This window comes from Notothenia coriiceps, unplaced genomic scaffold, assembly GCF_000735185.1.
Source record: "Notothenia coriiceps isolate Sejong01 unplaced genomic scaffold, NC01 NC01_scaffold00026095, whole genome shotgun sequence".
Taxonomy (NCBI): Eukaryota; Metazoa; Chordata; class Actinopteri; order Perciformes; family Nototheniidae; genus Notothenia; species Notothenia coriiceps.
Genome location: NW_011358796.1, coordinates 320680 through 327241, shown reverse-complemented (window position 1 = coordinate 327241; position 6562 = coordinate 320680). Strand labels below are relative to the sequence as shown.

At 41.2% G+C, this 6562-nt stretch overlaps 1 long non-coding RNA gene across 1 annotated transcript in view; it reads left to right on the top strand.

The window, feature by feature from the left end:
• The window catches only part of LOC104956484 (uncharacterized), a 6369-nt gene extending 2754 nt beyond the window's left edge, over positions 1-3615 (top strand). The window contains exons 2-3 of the long non-coding RNA XR_799565.1: positions 2394-2405; positions 3603-3615. This is a non-coding gene — a long non-coding RNA (uncharacterized lncRNA). The remainder of the gene's footprint in view (positions 1-2393; positions 2406-3602) is intronic.
• Positions 3616-6562: the final 2947 nt, after the last annotated feature.

Genomic DNA, 6562 nt, shown 5'->3' with positions numbered 1-6562 from the left:
CAGAATCAGCAGAGCTCGCCTGCATGAGTGTGTGTGTGGATTGGTCAATCCGACGTTGGGACCAATCTAGCGGGGGCCTTAACGTAACGGCTACGCGGAAGTAAACGTAACGGCTCCAGCGATTGGCCCATTTGAGTTCCGGGTACGCGCTTTCGTAAAGCACGTACCCGGAAGAAATTCAAATGGATGAGTGACGTCATGAATCGACGTTCAACAACCGAGGCGTCTTGGGGAGGAAATTTCTGTGTTTAGAGTTTTAACTCGCTACAAGGGTACTTTGAGGGTTTTGAACTCTGCAGACCGTTTACATGCAGAAAACCGTCAATTAACACACAAGGGGAGCGGTTAATACCGGAAAGCATGACATGTCACTTTCAAGTCAGAATTCTGACTTTTTCTCAGAAAAAAACAAATAATTTTTTTTGTGTCCCTGAGATAAAGTCAGAATTCTGAAGAAAAAAAAACACGAAAAAAAAAAAATGGGTGGCCCTAATCCTCTCCGTAGAGTAAAAGTTTAAGAGTCTCTACTTGTTTTGGTACTGACATGTTGCTTAAGAGCACTCTTCAGAAAATATCATGACAAGCTTTTGGGCTTTCAAGGCTGCACAATACATTTCTTACATATTATTTTTCATCAAAGACCTTTGTTCCCATTATTTCCAGCAGTGTGATTGGGTGGAAAAAAACCTGATGAAAGAAAGTTATATTAAAATGGGTTGTATGAAAGCAGCAGAGTATTAACAAAGGTGAAAGTTAGAAGCCTGACTTTGCTACCAAAAACATTGGCATTTACCACGGAGCGCTTGAGGGGACACAGGACGTATATGGGTTTGACAAAAAGCCCCCGACTACTCAGGTGGAGGTGAAACTGATTCGTGCCATCTGTAGCCAAATCCTGCTCTCAACCACTGCCCTTCTTCTCTCCTTTTCCCCTTCCACACATCCAATCTGTCGCTTCTCTTCATTCTCTTTCCCCCCCCCTGATTCCCCATCTCCGCTCCATCGTCCACCTTTTCAAATTCACGCAGCTTCCATCAACTAAGACGACATATGTCAGCTACAGCAACTCATGCCATTTGAAGGGACCACAGAGGATATGCAGGAAAGGGATGGACAAGGAGAAGGGGGTGTCCCGGAGGCAGCGCCAAGAAAGGAGCCCGTGGTCTCGTGGCCGGCCGAACTGACGGACAGATGAGCGCCCAAATGGAATCCAAGCAATGAAAATTTGTATTGTTCCGCATCACACCACAGAAGAGGTGGGACCACAAAAACAGCCCAGTCAGTGGTGCCTGCTTCTCGCTGCTCACAGCTCATTGGTATAGCATGAACTACCTGTTCTGAAAGAAAAAGAAAAAAGAAATGCCATACCATAGGAACTGCTCGGTGGCAGAGTAACTATTAAACTACACCCAAAAAAAAATAAAAAAGACAAAACTCCGACCATCCCGTAGACACTGATAATCTAAAAGGCAGTGCTGGGAGAGAGATTTAACAGATTCCATGTTTAAAAGATATTTAAAAAGAGAAATGTAGAGAAAAATCTATTGAGACTCCAAACATGGTTTGTTGTTCCATTCTCTACTTGTAAATTTTTGTGGTTGTGACGATTTTTTCATTCTTGTCTCCACCGTTGTCCGATGGATCGCCCCTTGCATAATGAGATGAGTGTGTTTCCCTCCTGCTGTCTGGCTAACCGGGTTGGGTACCTTGGGTTGTGAACCTGTAAATGGCCATGGTTGAAGCATGCGCAGTGTTTTTTATACAAAAGAGATTTATTTTATAATAAAGGGAATGTTTTGCAAATGTGTCAGAATGGTGGTCGTTTGTACTTTGAAGCTTTGAGGATGATCTTTTGCGTTGGCTTTTTAAGTCTTGATGATGGAATGAGAAATGATGCGAATTCACCATGACTCCATATACAAATTAGTAGCACACAGGTTATTATATGTCAGGATAGAAACTGTTTTAGCAAAAGCAGCAAGCAGCAGACTATCTGGGCTTTTCATTGTTTCCCCTCATGTTTAGGAAATAGTTCCTCTAACTTTGTCCAGACTGAGATATCCTTTACAACTGTTGGCACAGATTCCTACTGTATTGTAAATGTGTACAGACATCGATGATCTCCTGAGGATGACCTCTAAGGGCTTTGGTTTATTAACTGACTTTTCTTTCAGTGTCACCCATAATTGTTAACGTGTTGATGTAACTGGGACTGTTAGGGTTAACACTTCTTAATGTTTGGCTGAATCATACTGTTAGCCTTAAAGGTAGGGTAGGTCATTTGGAGAAACCAGCTCGACGTGCGCAGAATTTGAAAATACACAACCGGAAGAAATCTGCCACTTCCTTACAGAGCCCCCTCTCCAACAACGAACGTGCACATGACCAATGAGGGCACGAGATAAGTTGTGCACAGATGGAAGGCTGAAAGGCAGGTAGGCCATCCAGTTACCTTTAGCCGCGGCCGGCTCAGATGATATGGGTCGTCGCTTTTACAGTACGGCGTTCCACAGAATGATATGTTTTTTATGGATTTTTTTGTCCAAAGCACTTCAGATATTCATTGCTATCGGGATGTCAAGAGCATTCCATGGAAATATAAACAAGACAAGTGTATCTGGCCGGTTCTCAAACCCACCTTTAACCCCGATTGGAAAAAATATGAATCTAAAATTGATGCAAATTAGCCAAAGTTTGACCCAAAGTTGCTCCCGTATTTCCAGTGCTCAAGATTGGGCCAGGATAAAGCAAAGATAGGGCAGAGAAACTGGCACAAGGCTAGCGTGTGACACCTGACTGGAGACCACTGACATCAGTATGGAACCATCCAGCTACCTCAGCAAACCAACCTGAAACGCTTCGCTTTTAAAAGGTTCTGTGAAGCGAGAAAGAAGGAAGAGCATTTCTGTCGAAAGCATTGTTTCTTGAGTGAGGCCACAGGAGTGAGAGATAGAGGAAAGGGTCAACAGTGAAGGATCAGATACAGTGCAGTATCGAGCCTTTATGCGCAATATTTCAGAAACCATGCTATACTATCCGATAAGTGGGGTTTCTTCACTGCGATTTCTCGCACCAGTCCGTCATGGCATTTTCTGTATTGTCCTCCAAAATACAAGTACCAGGTATTTAATTCTGCTACATTAATAATGATTCATCCCCAGGATATTTGTTGAGTTAACACTTTTGTTTTCGCTTCTTCGATTGATCAGGACTAGTTATACATATTCATCGATATCCTTATAACTCTTGTAATGAGTTTCCTTCGCAGGATCTACATCATGCCTTGAATATTTGTGTGAGCTGAAATGGCTCTGTAAGCTGTTGCCATAGCATTTGGTTCAGATATGTACCTCCGCACCGATGAATTGTAATACTTTGTCGATCCCCCCTGACTTTTATCTAGCCGTTTCTATAAGTTTAATTTGTCCAACATGCTTGACACAGAGTCGCAAGGCCATCAGGGCCTCAGCTGTAAGCTGTGTGTTCAATGTTCTCTTAACAGAAGACAGATAGGACATTCGGCTTTTCCTTTGCTTAAACATACCCTATAATATGTTCTCTTAAATCCTGGAACGGGTAGCTATTTCCTTGGTTAATCGTAGAGAACATCTCCTTTCCACGTTAAGTTTGTTCTTTTCATTATTCATTTCGATGTGGTGTCCGCGTTCAGAATCTCTTCCCGTGCCCATCTGTTCTTCTTACTGTCCTTCAGTATTGAGGAAGAAGGTTGATCACCCCTCACTGATCAAGATGTTGAAGGGAAGGAAATCTGCCAGAGAAAAGGGGCCGCTTGAGGGGAGAGTTTGACAGTAAGAGAAGAGATAGATATTCAGAACAAAGTGGACAAATTCGCCCCCCCCTCCGTCCACCTGCAACAACCCATCCAGATGTCGCAGGCCTAAAAAAATACATGAGAGCTAAGAAAGAAATCCTTTCAACTGCACCAGTGAATCGGCACTCTTGTGGAGGAGTAACAATCGATAGCGGCTGAGACAGAAGTGAAAGACAAAAATCAAAGCGTTTAGGCACCCAGAATGGCATGGCCTACAGGAAGTCAGGTGGAAAGGTGTGAGTGTGCCTGCTCCTATAGCATTTTGTGGTATGTTTGGCGTTTCACCCAACCACGTCACTCATCCCCGATTGCCCCAGCTGTATGGGGCAAGCGATTTAGCTTTTATTAATTCTCTGGGAGGATATCAAAAAGATCTATCTCCCACGAGTAAATAATGCGTTATTTCTGATATCGAAATTTGAATTTGAACTAGTTTAAGACATGGCAAATTCTTGATATCACGCAAGAGTTAATGCTAATTAGTTGTAATGTGTAGTTCTCAATGTCCAGAAATGGGCGAATGTTAACTAATGAGATTTCCGAATACGGGTTTCTGCGTGCATTCATTTCAATGGGAGTTGGAATTCGAAGTTCAAATGCCAATTTCCGATACTCAGTAATTCAATGTATAGCTAGTGCTAGCAATTAGCATTTGAACTAAGCTAAAACAATACAAAGGGGTGCTGATATCAAGAAATTCAATTTCAACTACGCTCGAAATGCCAATTGTGTGATATCCAGCAAATACAATTTGAAATAGTTAAAAAAATGGTTTGATATCAGGAATACCATTGTTACTAGTTATAATTCAATTTTTATTTATAGTTAGTTACAATTTAATTCCTGATATAAAATTGTATTTCTGATATCAACGATTGGCATTTCGACCAGTAAGAATTGATTTTTTGATATCCTCCAGAAATGAATAAAAGCTAAATCGGCTTGCCATACACCTGGCGTACACAGAATATCTTGATGCCATGACGTTCTCCCTAAATGACAGGCTTGACGTGTAGGCAAAAAACTCAACACAAACCACGAGGAAAAAGCCTGGTTCCAAAAGCATAATATCACAGCTTCGATTTCTGCAGCTGTGTGTTTATTTCTGCAGCCAAATCCCAAATGCCCTGAAGCAAAACACTAAACTCCTACCTGCTTATTTACTGGAAGCTGCTCAGGAACGATTTGAAGCGTGTTTCATGACCCTATGCCTCAGGGAAGTTGCTCATAAGCCAAATGCTAACTTTTACAGACAGACATGCTGCCAGTTAACAACAGTGGCAGCTTGTCTGTGTAAAACAGCAACTGAGAACTCGTACGTATTTTACTGTCAGGTGGATGTCATTTGTACCGCTGATAGCAACTTTTGATACAAAAACCTCAATTTGACTGTTTAAGGTGTTGGCACAAGATCATACTTTTTTTACCAGAAGAAAATACATGTTCCCTGATTATAATACAACTGTTCCCTCAAGATAACAAATTGTTCCCTCAAGGTAATAACTTCTTTTGTAAAGGGAATATAACTTTGTGTCCACAACATAATTACATCATCACACAATGTAATAACTTGTTTTCACTTTGTTGTTCCCTCTATATAATAACAAGGATATTACTTGTTTGCAATAGATAATGTTTTATAGATTATAATAACTAGTTCCCACAAGATAATGTTGTTTACACAAGGTAACCATTTCTTTGCACAAGACAATAAATTGTTCCCTCACCATAACCCTGGAGGGTTCATAGAGAGAAAAATAAATAAAACGAGGGCACGTTTTATTCATTCGTGCACACGAGAAGTCATTTGTGGCCTCAATTTAAATAAAACGAGGCCATGCTTTATTAATTAGTGCACACGATATACTTTCTGGTTCACACGTGATACTTTCTTATGGTTAGACACATCGAACTGCNGCTTTTAGCCCAGGGGGGTATACTACGAATCTAGTTCAACCTATCCTGGATATGTTTTGAGTTATCCGGTTGACTTAATCCAAAACAAAGCCGCTCTCGCTAAAGCGAGAGCGGCTTTGTTTTGGATTAAGTCAACCGGATAACTCAAAACATATCCAGGATAGGTTGAACTAGATTCGTAGTATACCCCCCTGGGCTAAAAGCTAGAGTCACGGCTCATTTACTGCTGTCAATGGACTGTTTACTCACCCTCCAGTCTGAAAGATGCCTCCTGAGAGACAGTTGGCTGCTGGAGACTCGTGTTTCCTCGTGTTATTGACAGAGAAGAAAATGGAAAAAAAAACATGGAGAAGCGTACTGACAGCGCAGCGTAATACTCCCTGAAAGAAAAGTGAACTATAATATTAGAAAAATATGAAGAAGTTCAACTTTAAACATCCATGACTTAAACACTTTATCCAGGATAAAAGCCACATAGGTGAATAGGTGAATACAGCTGGTAAAAGAAAAAGTGTTTGAATGCCTACATTAACAGGTTTATGATATCACTGCCCCGTCTAAGACACGAGTGGATCTGACTTTAATTACATTTGACTCGAGTGTTTCGTCAACTTAATGTGTTGCTTAAAATAATACTTCTGCATACAGTATGTGACACTGTGAGTGTTGCACGGCCAGATACGGCTCAAGAAGCTGTGATATGAATGATAATGGGACACATCTGCACTCACAGTGCGTAATGTTACTATGGTCTGGTTACTTGTGTTGTGGCAGATATTTAAGTAAGCTTTCTTAACGCTAATGTTATAATAG